This window comes from Oncorhynchus gorbuscha, linkage group LG12 (genome assembly GCF_021184085.1).
Source record: "Oncorhynchus gorbuscha isolate QuinsamMale2020 ecotype Even-year linkage group LG12, OgorEven_v1.0, whole genome shotgun sequence".
NCBI lineage: Eukaryota > Metazoa > Chordata > Actinopteri > Salmoniformes > Salmonidae > Oncorhynchus > Oncorhynchus gorbuscha.
This window is the reverse complement of record NC_060184.1, coordinates 13,135,055-13,153,936: the sequence shown is the minus strand read 5'-3', so window position 1 is coordinate 13,153,936 and position 18,882 is coordinate 13,135,055. Positions and strand designations below refer to the sequence as shown.

General features: G+C 44.8%; 1 protein-coding gene across 2 annotated transcripts in view; it reads right to left on the bottom strand.

Annotated features, from left to right (window-relative positions):
- Positions 1–18,882, bottom strand: part of LOC123990541 (protein eva-1 homolog A-like) — a 185,404-nt gene that overhangs the window by 47,233 nt on the left and 119,289 nt on the right. The window contains exon 1 of one of the 2 annotated variants that reach the window (XM_046291132.1): positions 14,697–15,182. The exons of the other annotated variant lie outside the window; for it this stretch is intronic. The gene's annotated coding sequence lies outside the window, so the exon portion shown is untranslated. Of the gene's footprint in view, positions 1–14,696; positions 15,183–18,882 lie in introns of those variants that run through there. 2 annotated transcript variants of the gene reach the window in all.

The window sequence follows — 18,882 nt, the reverse complement described above, 5'->3', positions numbered from 1 at the left end:
CACCACAGGGTTAACACTATCTATCACACCACAGGGTTAACACTATCTATCACACCACAGGGTTAACACTATCTATCACACCACAGGGTTAACACTATCTATCACACCACAGGGTTTAACACTATCTATCACACCACAGGGTTAACACTATCTATCACACCACAGGGTTAACACTATCTATCACACCACAGGGTTAACACTATCTATCACACCACAGGGTTTAACACTATCTATCACACCACAGGGTTAACACTATCTATCACACCACAGGGTTTAACACTATCTATCACACCACAGGGTTAACACTATCTATCACACCACAGGGTTAACACTATCTATCATACCACAGGGTTTAACACTATCTATCACACCACAGGGGTTAACACTATCTATCACACCGCACCACAGGGTTTAACACTATCTATCACACCACAGGGTTAACACTATCTATCACACCACAGGGTTAACACTATCTATCACACCACACCACAGGGTTTAACACTATCTATCACACCACACCACAGGGTTAACACTAAGGTCAGTTGTTGTGTCTCACGAGAACTCCCAGACTAATACATTACAGTATGTGCGTCCCAAGTGGTACCCTATTCCGTTTATAGTGGGTTTCCCTTTGGGCCCTGGTCAAAAGTAGAACACCATATAGGGAATAGGGTGCCATTTGGAACAGAGCCGGTATCTTTGTTGGGATCTGCTTCTTCTGACCAATGGTACACAACTCTTTACTAGGCTGGTCCCACGTTTGTTTGTGTCGTCTTGACAACTCCTCTGTCATTAACGTCATTAATTGGTGTGACATATAACACAGTATTTTTAGCCCATAGAAATAGATTGACTGGCAGCCATATTGAGTGTTTCCATGAGTGAACCAGTCAAATGACAGTGGTGTGTGGAGGGGTGTGTACCTGCATTCATTAGAATGCACTGTAGTAAAACATTTTGCAACAGAAAACAAAAGCGAGCACATCTTATGGGATGAGTCCAGGTAGTCCCTCCCAGTTTCAGTCCATATTATTCCATTTGGTGGCTAATGAATACAACCTTGGTGTTCCTCTCAACACCACCTATCTCTAGCCCACAGCACGCACGATTGACTGGCAGCCGCACGCAGTGTTTCGCATGCACGTGACGCACGTCAAATGACAGTGGTGTGTGGAGGGTGTGTACCACGCACGCATTAGAATGCACTGTAGTAAAACATTTTGCAACAGAAAACAAAACGCACGCACGCATGGGATGAGCACCACGTAGTCCCTCCCAGTTTCAGTCCATATTATTCCATTTGGTGGCTAATGAATACAACCTTGGTGTTCCTCTCTACACCACCTATCTCTAGCCTGCACACACGCACGCACGCACGCACGCACGCACGCACGCACGCACGCACGCACACACACACACACACACACACACACACACACACACACACACACACACACACACACACACACACACTATCTCTAGCCTACGTACACACAGAAATACCTACACAACACACTATAACATACATTCCCACATGTAAACATATACATATGCAGTATTTGCTAGAACACAGGGCCTTTCTCTCCTCTCCCTGTGGTTCAGTGGTCTGGTCTAACTAGAACATAGATCAGTGAAGCAAGCCAAAGGGCCAGCTTCATACACACAAACTGGCACGCAGACACACAACTACAGAATATACCTGTCCTACACACCAGGTCCCAGGACTGGGAGATGTGAGCAAGCTGCCAAGGAAACACTTCAATGGCTTCATTCCCCAGACTCTATGCCCTTAAAAATACCTCCCCGCCCAGCAAAATGTATTTTCTCTCTCAAACCTCCAAGGTTCAACCCAAACAGGCCCCTTGGAAACAGGCCCCGTGTGTGTGTGTGTACCTGTGTGTGCATCTGTGTGTATGGGTATGTATTTGGGGGTTAAGAAACTAGGGTGGGAACAGAGGTTTTAGAGAGCAAGAAGTTAGGGCGCTAGGTGTTAGGAGTAGGGGGGACAGAGGGGTTAGGCAGCTAGGTGTTAGGGAGTAGGGGGGATAGAGGGGTTCGGGAGCTAGGTGTTAGGGAGTAGGGGGAATAGAGGGGTTAGGGAGTAGGGGGACAGAGGGGTTAGGCAGTTAGGTGTTAGGGAGTAGGGGGGACAGCGGGGTTAGGCAGCTAGGTGTTAGGGAGTAGGGGGAATAGAGGGGTTAGGCAGTTAGGTGTTAGGGAGTAGGGGGGACAGAGGGGTTAGGGAGTAGGGGGACAGAGGGGTTAGGCAGCTAGGTGTTAGGGAGTAGGGGGACAGAGGGGTTAGGGAGTAGGGGGAATAGAGGGGTTAGGGAGTAGGGGGACAGAGGGGTTAGGCAGCTAGGTGTTAGGGAGTAGGGGGACAGAGGGGTTAGGCAGCTAGGTGTTAGGGAGTAGGGGAGACAGAGGGGTTAGGCAGCTAGGTGTTAGGGAGTAGGGGGACAGAGGGGTTAGGGAGCTAGGTGTTAGGGAGTAGGGGGACAGAGGGGTTAGGCAGCTAGGTGTTAGGGAGTAGGGGGGACAGAGGGGTTAGGCAGCTAGGTGTTAGGGAGTAGGGGGACAGAGGGGTTAGGCAGCTAGGTGTTAGGGAGTAGGGGGGACAGAGGGGTTAGGCAGTTAGGTGTTAGGGAGTTGGGGGATAGAGGGGTTAGGGAGTAGGGGGACAGAGGGGTTAGGCAGTTAGGTGTTAGGGAGTAGGGGGGACAGAGGGGTTAGGCAGCTAGGTGTTAGGGAGTAGGGGGATAGAGGGGTTAGGGAGTAGGGGGATAGAGGGGTTAGGCAGTTAGGTGTTAGGGAGTAGGGGGGACAGAGGGGTTAGGCAGCTAGGTGTTAGGGAGTAAGGGGGACAGAGGGGTTAGGCAGTTAGGTGTTAGGGAGTAGGGGGATAGAGGGGTTAGGGAGCTAGGTGTTAGGGAGTAGGGGAATAGAGGGGTTAGGGAGCTAGGTGTTAGGGAGCTAGGGGGAATAGAGGGGTTAGGGATCTAGGTGTTAGGGAGTAGGGGGAATAGAGGTGTTAGGGAGTAGGGGGATAGAGGGGTTAGGGAGCTAGTGGTTAGGAAGTAGGGGGGATAGATGGGTTAGGGAGTAGGGGGAACATTGGGGTTAGGGAGCTAGTGGTTAGGAAGTAGGGGGGATAGATGGGTTAGGGAGTAAGGAGGATAGACGGGTTAGTGGTCACAATTTGCAGACTTGTTTATGTGCTGCTGTGTGTTTTGTTGCCAACCTTACTTTGCTACCTGACAACTTTATGGTTTTAACTTTTTAATTACCGTTCATATTTTTTGTTTTTCCCTCACTCAACTTTCTTTCATTCAACTTTTTCACTCCGGGTGTTTTATCTGGACATGGTTTGTCAGGACTTCCAACAGCCGAAGCTAAGTAGTAACATGATGCCTTCTAATTGCAGTCGCTGTACTCATAATATACAGGGGAACGATCGCCTTACGGCGAGGATAGCTGTGCTGCAAGCCCAGCTTCAGACGCAATCGTTAGGCAAGGGTAACTTCAGTGTAGGAAAGGATGAAACAGTGTCTGTCCCACCAGTAAGTACAGATAGTAACGTTAGTATAAATCCCCTCGCACGGTCCCCGCAGCCGGACAACTTTCTCATGGCTTCTGGAGGGAAATGTTGTAGGAATGCTCAACCGGTGTCGCTCATTCAGCTGACAGAAACTTTCAACCGGTTCTCCCCATTAAGCAGCGAGTTGGAGTCAGAGGCCGAGTCTGCTCTTGTCTCTACTCCTCCCGTTACGGGGTCTGAGACACCGAAGCTTCCCACCATTAGCTCTGACAAATTGAAAACCCTAGTCTTTGGCTACTCCATTACATGCAGTATTAGACTTAAAACGAATAATCCAGCGATCATACGCTATTTACCAGGGGGCAGGGCTACGAACGTTAAGGCCAATCTGAAGATGGTGCTGGCTAAAGCTAAAACTGGCGAGTGTAGAGAGTATACAGCTATTGTTATACACATCGGCACCAACGATGTTAGGATGAAACAATCAGAGGTCACCAAGCGCAACATAACTTCAGCTTGTAAATCAGCTAGAAAGATGTGTCAGCATCGAGTAATTGTCTCTGGCCCCCTCCCAGTTAGGGGGAGTGATGAGCTCTACAGCAGAGTCTCACAACTCAATCGCTGGTTGAAAACTGTTTTCTGCCCCTCCCTAAAGATAGAATTTGTAGATAATTGGCCCTCTTTCTGGGACTCACCCAAAAACAGGACCAAGCCTGGACTGTTGAGGAGTGTCGGACTCCATCCTAGCTGGAGGGGTGCTCTCATCTTATCTACCAACATAGACAGGGCTCTAACTCCTCTAGCTCCACAATGAAATAGGGTGCAGGCCAGGCAGCAGGCTGTTAGCCAGCCTGCCAGCATAGTGGAGTCTGCCACTAGCACAGTCAGTGTAGTCTGCTCAGCTATCCCCATTGAGGCCGTGTCTGTGCCTCGAACGAGGTTGGGCAAAACTAAACATGGAGGTGTTCGCCTTAGCAATCTCACTAGAATAAAGACCTCCTCCATTCCTGCCATTATTGGAAGAGATCGTGATACCTCACATCTCAAAATAGGGCTACTTAATGTTAGATCCCTTACTTCAAAGGTAGTTATAGTCAATTAACTCATCACTGATCATAATCTTGATGTGATTGGCCTGACTGAAACATGGCTTAAGCCTGATGAATTTACTGTGTTAAATGCGGCCTCACCTCCTGGTTACACTAGTGACCATATCCCCCGTGCATCCCGCAAAGGCAGAGGTGTTGCTAACATTTACGATAGCAAATTTCAATTGACAATTTCCTACTCAATCACTTTTTATAGCTACTGTTTAAAGGCCTCCTGGGCCTTATACAGCGTTCCTCACTGAGTTCCCTGAATTCCTTTCTGACCTTGTAGTTATAGCAGATAATATTCACATTTTTGGTGACATTAATATTCACATGGAAAAGTCCAAAGACCCACTCCAAAAGGCTTTCGGAGCCATCATCGACTCAGTGGGTTTTGTCCAACATGTCTCCGGACCTACTCACTGCCGCAGTCATACTCTGGACCTAGTTTTGTCCCATGGAATAAATGTTGTGGATCTTAATGTTTTTCCTCATAATCCTGGAGTATCGGACCACAACCAAGGAGCATTAAAAGTCGTGCTATAAATTCTCAGACAATCCAAAGATTCCTTGATGCCCTTCCAGACTCCCTCTGCCTACCCAAGGACGTCAGAGGACATAAATCAGTTAACCACCTAACTGAGGAACTCAATTTAACCTTGCGCAATACACTAGATGCAGTTGCACCCCTAAAAACTAAAAACATTTGTCATAAGAAACTAGCTCCCTGGTATACAGAAAATACCAGAGCTCTGAAACAGGCTTCCAGAAAATTGGAACGGAAATGGCGCCACACCAAACTGGAAGTCTTCCGACTAGCTTGGAAAGACAGTACCGTGCAGTATTGAAGAGCCCTCACTGCTGCTCGATCATCCTATTTTTCCAACTTAATTGAGGAAAATAAGAACAATCCAAAATACCATCAACAATGTGTGAAAACCTTGTGAAGACTTACAGAAAACGTTTGACCTCTGTCATTGCCAACAAAGGGTATATAACAAAGTATTGAGATAAACTTTTGTTATTGACCAAATACTTATTTTCCACCATAATTTGCAAATAAATTCATTAAAAATCCTACAATTTGATGTGAATTTTTTTCTAATTTTGTCTGTCATAGTTGAAGTGTACCTATGATGAAAATTACAGGCCTCTCTCATCTTTTTAAGTGGGAGAACTTGCACAATTGGTGGCTGACTAAATACCTTTTTGCCCCACTGTATTTTTTATTACTGTCGCAAAGCTAACTAAAAAGCAGCATTCCCCAAGAGAGGATGGCTTTCACTTCAGCAGTAATAAATTCATGAAGTTCTTTGAGGAAAAGATCATGATCATTAGAAAACAAATTACAGACTCCTCTTTAAATCTGCATATTCCTCCAAAGCTCAGTTGTCCTGAGTCTGCACAACTCTGCCAGGACCTAGGGTCAAGAGAGACACTCAAGTGTTTTAGTACTATATCTCTTGACACAATGATGAAAATAATCATGGACTCTAAACCTTCAAGCTGCATACTGGACCCTATTCAAACTAAACTACTGAAAGAGCTGCTTCCTGTGCTTGGCCCTCCTATGTTGAACATAATAAACGTCTCTCTATCCACCGGATGTGTACCAAACTAAACATGCCAGTAATAAAGTCTCTCTTGAAAAAGCCAAACCTTGACCCAGAAAACATAAAAAACTATCAGCCTATATCGAATCTTCCATTCCTCTCAAAAAAAAAGAAAAAACTGTTGTGCAGCAACTCACTGCCATCCTGAAGACAAACAATGTATACGAAATGTTTCAGTCTTGTGACGGTGGTAAATTACCTTTTGATGGCGTCAGACCGAGGCTCTGCATCCTCAAGGTTCCGTTTTAGGACCACTATTGTTTTCACTATATATTTTACCTCTTGGGGATGTCATTCGAAAACATAATGTCAACTTTCACTGCTATGCGGATGACACACAGCTGTACATTTCAATGAAACATGGTGAAGTCCCAAAATTGCCCTCGCTAGAAGCCTGTGTTTCAGACATAAGGAAGTGGATGGCTGCAAACTTTCTACTTTTAAACTCGGACAAAACAGAGATGCTTGATCTAGGTCCCGAGAAACAAAGAGATCTTCTGTTGAATCTGACAATTAATCTTGATGGTTGTACAGTCATCTCAAATAAAATTGTGAAGGACCTCGGCGTTACTCTGGACCCTGATCTCTCTTTTGATAAACATATCAAGACTGTTTCAAGGACAGCTTTTCCATCTACATAACATTGAAAAATCAGTAACTTTCTGTCCAAAAATGATGCAGAAAAATGAATCCATGCTTTTGTTACTTCTAGGTTAGACTACTGCAATGCTCCACTTTCCGGCTACCTGGATGAAGCACTAAATAAAGCATTAGATGGGCTTGCTCCTACCTATCTTTCCGATTTTGTCCTGCCGTACATACTAGAGGTCAACCGATTAATCGGAATGGACGATTAATTAGGGACGATTTCAAGTTTTCATAATAATCGGAAATCTGTATTTTTGGACAACGATTTTGCCGATTTCTTTTATTATTATTTATTTTTTTACAACTTTATTTAACGAGGCAAGTCAGTTAAGAACATATTCTTATTTCCAATGACGGCCTGGGAACAGTGGGTTAACTGCCTTGTTCAGGGGCAGAACAACAGATTTTTACCTTGTCAATTCAGGGTTTCAATCTTGCAACCTTACGGTTAACTAGTCCAACGCTCTAACCACCTGCTTCACGAGGAGCCTGCCTGTTAAGCGAATGCAGAAAGAAGCCAGGGTAAGTTGCTAGCTAGCATTAAACTTATCTTATAAAAACAATCAATCATAATTAATCACTAGTTATAACTACACATGGTTGATGATATTACTAGTTTATCTAGTGTGTCCTGCGTTGCATATAATCGATGCGGTGCGCATTCGCGAAAAAGGACAGTCGTTGCTCCAACGTTTACCTAACCATAAACATCAATGCCTTTCTTAAAATCAATACACAGAAGTATATATTTTTAAACCTGCATATTTAGCTAAAAGAAAGGTTTGCAGGCAATATTAACCAGGTGAAATTGTCACTTCTCTTGAGTTCATTGGAGGCAGAGTCAGGGAATATGCAACAGTTTGGGCCGCCTGGCTCATTGCGAACTAATTTGCCAGAATTTGACATAATTATGACTTAACATTGAAGGTTGTGCAATGTAACAGCAATATTTAGACTTAGGGATGCCACCCGTTAGATAATTTCACTGTAAGAATAAATGTTTTGTTTCGAAATTATAGTTTCCGGATTCTACCATATTAATGACCTAAGTCTCGTATTTCTGTATGTTATTATGTTATAATTAAGTCTATGATTTGATAGAGCAGTCTGACTGAGCGCTGGTAGTCACCAGCAGGCTCGTAAGCATTCATTCAAACAGCACTTTCGTGTGTTTTGCCAGCAGCTCTTCGCAATGCTTTTGCGCTGTTTATGATTTCAAGCCTATCAACTCCCGAGATTAGGCTGGTGTAACAGATGTGAAATGGCTAGCTAGTTAGCGAGGAGCACGCTAATAGCGTTTCAAACGTCACTCACTCTGAGACTTGGAGTAGTTGTTCCCCTCGCTCTGCATGGGTAACGCTGCTTCGAGGGTGGCTGTTGTCGATGTGTTCCTGGTTCAATCCCAGGTAGTGGCGAGGAGAGGGATGGAAGCTATACTGTTACACTGGCAATACTAAAGTGCCTATAAGAACATCCAATAGTCAAAGGTGTATGAAATACAAATCGTATAGAGAGAAATAGTCCTATAATTCCTATAATAACTACAACCTAAAACTTCTTACCTGGGACTATTGAAGACTCATGTTAAAAGGAACCACCAGCTTTCATATGTTCTCATGTTCTGATCAAGGAACTTAAATGTTAGCTTTCTTACATAGCACATATTGCACTTTTACTTTCTTCTCCAACACTTTGTTTTTGCATTATTCAAACCAAATTGAACATGTTTCATTATTTATTTGAGGCTAACTTGATTTTATTGATGTATTATATTAAGTTAAAATAAGTGTTTATTCAGTATTGTTGTAATTGTCATAAAAAAATTGGTATCTGCTTTTTTTTGGGGTCCTCCAATAATCGGTATCGGTGTTGAAAAATCATAATCGGTCGACATACCTACACATACGCTATGGTTACAAGACGCAGGCCTCCTAATTGTCCCTAGAATTTCTAAGCAAACAGCTGGATGCGGAGCTTTCTCCTATAGAGCTCCATTTTTATGGAATGGTCTGCCTACCCATGTGAGAGACGCAGACTTGGTCTCAACCTTTAAGTCTTTACTGAAGACTCATCTCTTCAGTAGGTCATATGATTGAGTGTAGTCTGGCCCAGGAGTGTGAAGGTGAACGGAAAGGCTCTGGAGCAACGAACCGCCCTTGCTGTCTCTGCCTGGCCTGTTCCCCTCTCTCCACTGGGATTCTCTGCCTCTAACCCTATTACAGGGGCTGAGTCACTGTCTTACTGGTGCTCTTCCATGTCGTCCCTAGGAGGGGTGCGTCACTTGAGTGGGTTGAGTCGTTGACGTGGTCTTCCTCTCTGGGTTGGCTCCCCCCTTGAGATCTTTGTGGGCTATACTCGTCCTTGTCTCAGGATGGTAAGTTGGTGGTTTAAGATATCCCTCTAGTGGTGTGGGGGCTGTGCTTTGGCAAAGTGTATGGGGTTATATCCTGCCTGTTTGGCCCTGTCCGGGGGTATCATCTGATGGGGCCACAGTGTCTCCTGACCCCTCCTGTCTCAGCCTCCAGTATTTATGCTGCAGTAGTTTATGTGTCGGGGGGCTAGGGTCAGTCTGTTATATCTGGAGTATTTCTCCTGTCTTATCCGGTGTCCTGTGTGAATTAAGTATGCTCTCTCTAATTCTCTTTTTCTTTCTTTCTCTCTCTCGGAGGACCTGAGCCCTAGGACCATGCCTCAGGACTACCTGGTATGATGACTCCTTGCTGTCCCCAGTCCAACTGGCCGTGCTGCTGCTCCCGTTTCAACTGTTCTGCCTGCGGTTATGGAACCCTGACCTGTTCACCGGACGTGCTACCTGTCCCAGACCTGCTGTTTTCAACTCTCTAGAGACAGCAGGAGCGGTAGAGATACTCTCAATGATCGGCTATGAAAAGCCAACTGACATTTACTCCTGAGGTGCTGACTTGTTTCACCCTCAACAACTACTGTGATTATTATTATTTGACCATGCTGGTCATTTATGAACATTTTAACATCTTGGCCATGTTCTCTTATAATCTCCACCCTTTATAGCCAGAAGAGGACTGGCCACCCCTCATAGCCTGGTTCCTCTCTAGGTTTCTTCTTCGGTTTTGGCCTTTCTAGGGAGTTCTTCCTAGCCACCGTGCTTCTACACCTGCATTGTTTGCTGTTTGGGGTTTTAGGCTGGGTTTCTGTACAGCACTTTGATATATCAGCTTATGTAAGAAGGGCTATATAAATACATTTGATTTGTTAGGGAGCTAGGGGTTAGGGGGGGATAGAGGGGTTAGGGAGCTAGGGGTTAGGGAGTATAGAGGGGTTCGGGAGCTAGGGGTTAGGGAGTATAGAGGGGTTCGGGAGCTAGGGGTTAGGGGGTATAGAGGGGTTAGGGAGCTAGGGGTTAGGGAGTAGGGGGGATAGAGAGGGGTTAGGGAGCCAAGGGTTAGGGACAATAGAGGGGTTAGGGAGCATGGGGTTAGGGAGTGGGGGGTATAGAGGGGTTAGGGAGCTAGGGGTTAGGGAGTAGGGGGGATAGAGAGGGTTTGGGAGCTAGAGATTAGGGAGCTAGGGCTAAGGGAGTAGCACTGAGAGGGGGTAGGGGTATAACACAGAGAAGGGGTAGGGGTATAACACTGAGGGGGGTATAGGTATAACACTGAGAGGGGGTAGGGGTATAACACTGAGAGGGGGGTAGGGGTATAACACTGAGAGGGGGTAGAGGTATAACACTGAGAGGGGGTAGGGGTATAACACTGAGGGGGGTAGAGGTATAACACTGAGAGGGGGTAGGGGTATAACACAGAGGGGGTAGGGGTATACCACTAATGGGGGTAGAGGTATAACACTGAGAGGGGGTAGGGGTATAACACTAAGGGGGTAGGGGTATAACACTGAGAGGGGGTAGGGGTATAACACTGAGAGGGGGTAGGGGTATAACACTAAGGGGGTAGGGGTATAACACTGAGAGGGGGTAGGGGTATAACACTGAGAGGGGGTAGGGGTATAACACTGAGAGGGGGTAGGGGTATAACACTGAGAGGGGGGTAGGGGTATAACACTGTGAGGGGAGGTAGGGGTATAACACTGGGGGGGGTATAGGGGTACCCCACCTCCATTGTCTGAACTGAAGCAGCTGGTGGCACGCTCCTAGTTTATGACTGTGAAAGTGTACATGGGAGGTTGAGTGGTTAAGCATTCAGGCTGCGGTCGTGGTGACCGTGGACCCACGCTGAGGCAGAGTATTCTCAAAATAAACACATTCAATTAGAAGGAGAACACCCATGAGGGGTAAACACTAACCATGCACAGAGCAGCAAACATCATCAACCCGAGTTAAGTTTAGTTTGATAAGTGCAACATGGGAATCTATCATGATAGAAGTACATTATAACAACAGTGTATTAAGATCATGCTAACAGGTGGTCACTCACTCTTCCGGCTAGCCAACCATCCATCCATCCAGTCATCCAGACAGCCAACCATCTATCCAGTCACCCAACCATCCAGACAGCAAGCCAACCATCCAGCCAGCCAGCCATCCAGCCAGCCAGCCAACCATCCATCCAGTCATACATCCAGACATCCAGCCAACAGTCATCCATCCAGACATCCAGCCATCCAGCCTACCATCCATCCATCCAGTCATCCATCCAGACAGCCAACCATCCATCCATCCAGTCATCCATCCAGACAGCCAACCATCCATCCATCCAGTCATCCATCCAGACAGCCAGCCATCCACCCAGACAGCCATCCATCCAGACAGCCAACCATCCAGACAGCCAGCCAGTCATCCATCCAGTCATCCATCCAGACAGACAGCCATCCATCCATCCAGCCAGCCAGCCAGCCAGCCAGCCAGCCAGCCAGCCAACCATCCATCCATCCAGTCATCCATCCAGACAGCCAGCCAGTCATCCATCCAGTCATCCAGCCAGCCATTCAGATCCATCCATCCAGGCAGACAGTTAGACACCAGGCCACCACTTCACCACTTCCTTAAACACCAGACAGACAGATAGACAGACAGCAAGACACCATCCAGACAAACAGCTAGACACCAGACAGACAGACAGCTAGATATCAGACAGACAGACAGCTAGACATCAGACAGACAAACAGCTATACACCAGACAGACAGACAGCTAGACATCAGACAGACAAGCAGCTAGACACCAGACAGACAACTAGACATCAGACAGACAGACAGACAGCTAGACATCAGACAGACAAACAGCTATACACCAGACAGACAGGCAGCTAGACATCAGACAGACAGACAGACAGCTAGACTTCAGACAGACAGACAGCTAGACTTCAGACAGACAGACAACTAGAGACCAGACTCTGTGGGAATATAGCAAAATGCCAGCCTGGTCCAATAATGGAGCCAGTGGAGCCTGCTCAATATGACCAGCACCTCATTACTACCCACACTGACCATCTATGACCAAGGGAGAGACTGTTCCCATGCTCTCACCTCTCTCTAGTCTACCTCTCTGTGTTTCGGTCTCTGTCACAATCCACAATCCAGTTTCTCTTCCATTGTCATTCTCTCTCTTTCATTTACTCTCTCTCATACACAAACAACTGAAGTTAAGTGCGACCGGCTCGCAAATCAGCACCGCCAACACATGCCATATGCATTATTTTAGGAGGACAGCTGTCTCTTGCTGTTGTTGCTGAATTTCTCTCTTCTGTCCACACAGGCTCACCATGTCTCAGTCTTGGTTCGCTGTCGGAGTCTTAATCCACTCACTTCCAGCCTGTAAATCTCTCACTGCTAGTCTGACACTGAACACTTGTCCCTTCATTTCCCATAGGAATCTTCCCAGAGACGAGTGCTGATGGCTGGCTTCATCACCAGTGAGCTATACTGAGCTCCCAATGAGGAATAACATGAGAGATTCAATACTGAACCTTCAATGAGGAATAAAATGAGAGATTCAATACTGAACCTTCAATGAGGAATAAAATGAGAGATTCAATACTGAACCTTCAATGAGGAATAACGTGAGATTCAATACTGAACCTTCAATGAGGAATAAAATGAGAGATTCAATACTGAACCTTCAATGAGGAATAACATGTGAGATTCAATACTGAACCTTCAATGAGGAATAACATGTGAGATTCAATACTGAACCTTCAATGAGGAATAACATGTGAGATTCAATACTGAACCTTCAATGAGGAATAACATGTGAGATTCAATACTGAACCTTCAATGAGGAATAACATGTGAGATTCAATACTGAACCTTCAATGAGGAATAACATGTGAGATTCAATACTGAACCTTCAATGAGGAATAACATGTGAGATTCAATACTGAACCTTCAATGATGTGTTAGCTGACAACGTCATGTGCGCTCCTCAATGGGGTAGAAGTCAGGCTGTTGTGATTCTGGATGGCCAGATTGCAAGCAAGATTGACAAGAAACTGCCATGTGGGGAATCATAATTGTCTCGTTTCTTTTTTGTGTTTTGACTGATTTCATGTCAATGCTAATATGGCAAAACAAAATTGCTAGCTAGATAACCAACAACTGTAATGATGTCTTTGAGAGACAAATGCTCATTGTGCAAATGTATTCATTGTTTTCAAAAAAAATTAAGCCGAAAAATAGTTTACATGTTGTCAACAATCTATATCAACCTCGTCTGTTTAGCCCCATAGTTGAACACACCTCGGTTTTCTTGCTAAATAATCAACCTGTCTATAACATGACAGATTTTATAATGAGCTCCCAGTGAGAAGTAACAAGCATTATTCCACACTGAAGCTTCAGTGAGAAGTAACAAGTGAAACAATACTGAGCTCTAAGGGAGCAATAACATGATACTGAGCTCTAAGGGAGCAATAACATGATACTGAGCTCTAAGGGAGCAATAACACGATACTGAGCCTTCAGTTAGCAATAACATGATACTGAGCTCTAAGTTAGCAATAGCATGCAGAAAATACTCAGTTCTCCTCTTGAGAAAAATAAGTGAGACAAAAATGTATCTATCAGTACCATCACACTGTCCTGTAGCCTAAATAAACTGTACTGTAGTCTTTATAAACTGTACTGTAGTCTTTATAAACTGTACTGTAGCCTTTATAAACTGTACTGTAGTCTTTATAAACTGTACTGTAGCCTTTATAAACTGTACTGTAGTCTTTATAAACTGTACTGTAGTCTTTATAAACTGTACTGTAGCCCATATGACTGATATCAGTACCATCACACTGTACTGTAGTCTTTATAAACTGTACTGTAGCCTTTATAAACTGTACTGTAGCCTTTATAAACTGTACTGTAGTCTTTATAAACTGTACTGTAGTCTTTATAAACTGTACTGTAGTCTTTATAAACTGTACTGTAGTCTTTATAAACTGTACTGTAGTCTTTATAAACTGTACTGTAGCCTTTATAAACTGTACTGTAGCCTTTATAAACTGTACTGTAGTCTTTATAAACTGTACTGTAGCCCATATGACTACTATCAGTACCATCACACTGTACTGTAGTCTTTATAAACTGTACTGTAGCCTTTATAAACTGTACTGTAGTCTTTATAAACTGTACTGTAGCCTTTATAAACTGTACTGTAGCCTTTATAAACTGTACTGTAGTCTTTATAAACTGTACTGTAGCCCATATGACTACTATCAGTACCATCACACTGTACTGTAGCCTACAAGAAGTGTGCCATATTCAACTGAAAGAGAACTACAAAATGCAAGTTAATGTAAAACTGAAGCTATGGGCATTATTTAAACCAGCACAGTAACATGCTTCACTGTTCTAGTAACAGAGGGAGAGAAAAACATGACACTTACACACACATCGTCCGGAGTCCTGGTAGTAACTCTGTCTCTGCTTTCCAGTGAGTGAGTGAGAGTGTGTGTGTGTCTGTCTGTCTTTCCCCCTGCCCTCACCGAGAGCACGTCCAGGTCTGCCAGAGGCACCGTAAAAACAAGAGCTCACGTGAGTACTACTCCACAGCGGGTCCCAAAATAAATAAAACGCGCATCCAAAAAAAGGAGAGATGGAGAAATAAAAAATCAAGTATTGCGCATTTAAGAAGGTACGCTCATTTGCAATGCAACTACTCCCTCCCCTTAAACCCAAAATACTTTGGACAGAGTTTTCTTTCTCCGTCCGATCCGGAGAGAAAGGGAGAGAAAGAGAGAAGGAGAGAAAGAGAGAAGGTAAATCAGGGAAGGCTAGAGTAGGCGGAACTCTTCTGTTGGCTTGCTCTTACTACTCTTTCAATTCGTTTCTTCCTTCCTCCTCTTGTGGGCAGCGAACATTAAACCCCGTGCTTCCAAGCAGTGGAATGTGACAGCGGGAAAGAGCGGAGGAAAAACAAAGAGAGAGAGAGAGAGAGAGAGAGAGAGAGAGAGAGAGAGAGAGAGAGAGAGAGAGAGAGAGAGAGAGAGAGAGAGAGAGAGAGAGATGGGGCATATGGTGTCCACCTACACCAGGGGTGTCAAACTCATTTTGCCCAGTCTTCAACGAGGTCCGGAAGACAGCACTGAAAACGTTTATTTCCTCACTGTCTCTCTCTATCTATCGCGTCTAGCTTTCATTTCAGTGATAATTAGTGAGCTGGACACATTTAATAAACTATATGAATGTAGGTCCATTATAATTTATACACAGTTTACATTCGGTTTTAGTCATTTTAAAGTATATTGAGTTTCTCTCTCGCTTTACCCCTTTTTCCCTCTCCTCTCTCTTTCTCTCTCTCACTCTGCTTGTCTCTCTTTCTCTCTCCCTCTCTGTTTGTCTCACTCTCACTTTGTTTGTCTCTCTTTCTCTCTCTCACTCTGCTTGTCTCTCTTGCTCTCTCCCTCTCTGTTTGTCTCACTCTCACTTTGTTTGTCTCTCTTTCTCTCTCTCACTCTGCTTGTCTCTCTTTCTCTCTCTCACTTTGCTTGTCTCTCTTTCTCTCTCTCACTCTGCGTGTCTCTCTTTCTCTCAGTTTGTCTCTCACTCTCACTTTGTTTGTCTCTCTTTCTCTCTCTCACTCTGCTTGTCTCTCTGCCTCTCTCTCACTCTGCTTGTTTCTCTTTCTCTCTCCCTCTCAGTTTGTCTCTCACTCTCACTTTGCTTGTCTCTCTTTCTCTCTCTCACTCTGCTTGTCTCTCTTTCTCTCTCTCATACTGCTTGTCTCTCTTTCTCTCTCTCTCACTCTGCTTGTCTCTCTTTCTCTCTCTCACTTTGCTTGTCTCTCTTTCTCTCTCTCACTCTGCGTGTCTCTCTTTCTCTCAGTTTGTCTCTCACTCTCACTTTGCTTGTCTCTCTTTCTCTCTCTCACTCTGCTTGTCTCTCTTTCTCTCTCCCTCTCAGTTTGTCTCTCACTCTCACTTTGCTTGTCTCTCTTTCTCTTTCTCTCTCTCACTCTGCTTGTCTCTCTTTCTCTTTCTCACTCTGCTTGTCTCTCTGCCTCTCTCTCACTCTGCTTGTCTCTCTTTCTCTCTCTCAGTCTGCTTGTCTCTCTTTCTCTCTCCCTCTCTGTTTGTCTCTCACTCTCACTTTGCTTGTCTCTCTTTCTCTCTCTCACTCTGCTTGTCTTTCTTTCTCTCTCTCACTTTGCTTGTCTCTCTTTCTCTCTCTCACTCTGCGTGTCTCTCTTTCTCTCTCCCTCTCAGTTTGTCTCACTCTCACTTTGTTTGTCTCTCTCTCTCTCTCACTCTGCTTGTCTCTCTTTCTCTCTCCCTCTCTGTTTGTCTCACTCTCACTTTGTTTGTCTCTCTTTCTCTCTCTCACTCTGCTTGTCTCTCTTTCTCTCTCTCACTTTGCTTGTCTCTCTTTCTCTCTCTCACTCTGCGTGTCTCTCTTTCTCTCAGTTTGTCTCTCACTCTCACTTTGTTTGTCTCTCTTTCTCTCTCTCACTCTGCTTGTCTCTCTGCCTCTCTCTCACTCTGCTTGTTTCTCTTTCTCTCTCCCTCTCAGTTTGTCTCTCACTCTCACTTTGCTTGTCTCTCTTTCTCTTTCTCTCTCTCACTCTGCTTGTCTCTCTTTCTCTCTCTCACACTGCTTGTCTCTCTTTCTCTCTCTCTCACACTCTGCTTGTCTCTCTTTCTCTCTCTCACTTTGCTTGTCTCTCTTTCTCTCTCTCACTCTGCGTGTCTCTCTTTCTCTCAGTTTGTCTCTCACTCTCACTTTGCTTGTCTCTCTTTCTCTCTCTCACTCTGCTTGTCTCTCTTTCTCTCTCCCTCTCAGTTTGTCTCTCACTCTCACTTTGCTTGTCTCTCTTTCTCTTTCTCTCTCTCACTCTGCTTGTCTCTCTTTCTCTTTCTCACTCTGCTTGTCTCTCTGCCTCTCTCTCACTCTGCTTGTCTCTCTTTGTCTCTCTCTCAGTCTGCTTGTCTCTCTTTCTTGTCTCTCTTTCTCCTCTCTGTTTGTCTCTCACTCTCACTTTGCTTGTCTCTCTTTCTCTCTCTCACTCTGCTTGTCTTTCTTTCTCTCTCTCACTTTGCTTGTCTCTCTTTCTCTCTCTCACTCTGCGTGTCTCTCTTTCTCTCTCCCTCTCAGTTTGTCTCTCACTCTCACTTTGTTTGTCTCTCTTTCGCTCTCTCACTCTGCTTGTCTCTATGCCTCTCTCTCACTCTGCTTGTCTCTCTTTCTCTCTCCCTCTCAGTTTGTCTCTCACTCTCACTTTGCTTGTCTCTCTGTCTCTCTCTCACTCTGCTTGTCTCTCTTTCTCTCTCCCTCTCAGTTTGTCTCTCACTCTCACTTTGCTTGTCTCTCTTTCTCTTTCTCTCTCTCACTCTGCTTGTCTCTCTTTCTCTCTCTCACTTTGCTTGTCTCTCTTCCTCTCTGTTTGTCTCCCACTCTCACTTTGCTGGTCTCTCTCTCACTCTGCTTCTCTCGCTCTCAATTTCAATTCAATTTAAGGGCTTTATTGACATGGGAAACATATGTTTACATTGCCAAAGCAAGTGAAATAGATAATAAACAAAAGTGAAATAAACAAAAAATGAACAGTAAACATTACTCACAAAAGATCCAAAACATATATTATTTGTGGGTCTGTGTAATCAGAGGGAAATATGTGTCTCTATGGTCATACATTTGGCAGGAGGTTAGGAAGTGCAGCTCAGTTTCCACCTCTCTCTCTCTCTCTCTCTCTCTATGTTCCTCAACCACAGAAGGAAAACTGAAAGCAGCTATTGACTGGAAATGATTAGTGTCTGAATACAAAATGAAAGCACGTCACTTACTCCACTCAGCTACCTGGGAAGAAGGTAAACACAGAATGTTGCTACAAAGGAACACAAAATTAGTAAACTTGCTTAGAGCATTGGAAGAATCATTTCAGTGTGTTAGGCTTCTATTGTATGTCCAGAGTTTCCCCGACTTTCCAGACCAACAAAAGATGCCATTAGTAAACAAATATGGAAAAACCATAGTGCGTGTTCAAATTGTTCAATTTCTAAAGCTTATGAGGAAAAGCTTAACAGAACAGCTCTCCCCTTGACTGAAAAAATCAGAATGATGCCATTGTTTACCGTATACAAACCACCCGTAGGAGACCCAGATAGAGAGAGGTGGTACAGAGAGAGAGAGAGAGAGAGAGAGAGAGAGAGATAGTAGGAGAGAGAGAGAGAGAGAGAGAGAGAGAGAGAGAGAGAGAGAGAGAGAGAGAGAGAGAGAGAGAGAGATAGTAGAGAGAGAGAGAGAGAGAGAGAGAGAGAGAGAGAGAGAGAGAGAGAGAGAGCGAGAGAGAGAGAGAAAGGGGGTACAGAGAGATAGTGGGAGAGAGAGAAAGAGAGAAGAGAGAGAGAGGGGGGGGGGATAGTAGGAGAGAGAGCGAGAGAGAGAAAGAGGGTACAGAGAGATAGTGGGAGAGAGAGAAAGAGAAAGAGAGAGAGAGAGAGAGAGAGAGAGAGAGAGGGGGGATAGTAGGAGAGAGAGCGAGAGAGAGAAAGGGGGTACAGAGAGATAGTGGGAGAGAGAGAGAGAGAGAGAGAGAGAGAGAGAGAGAGAGAGAGAGAGAGAGAGAGAGAGAGAGAG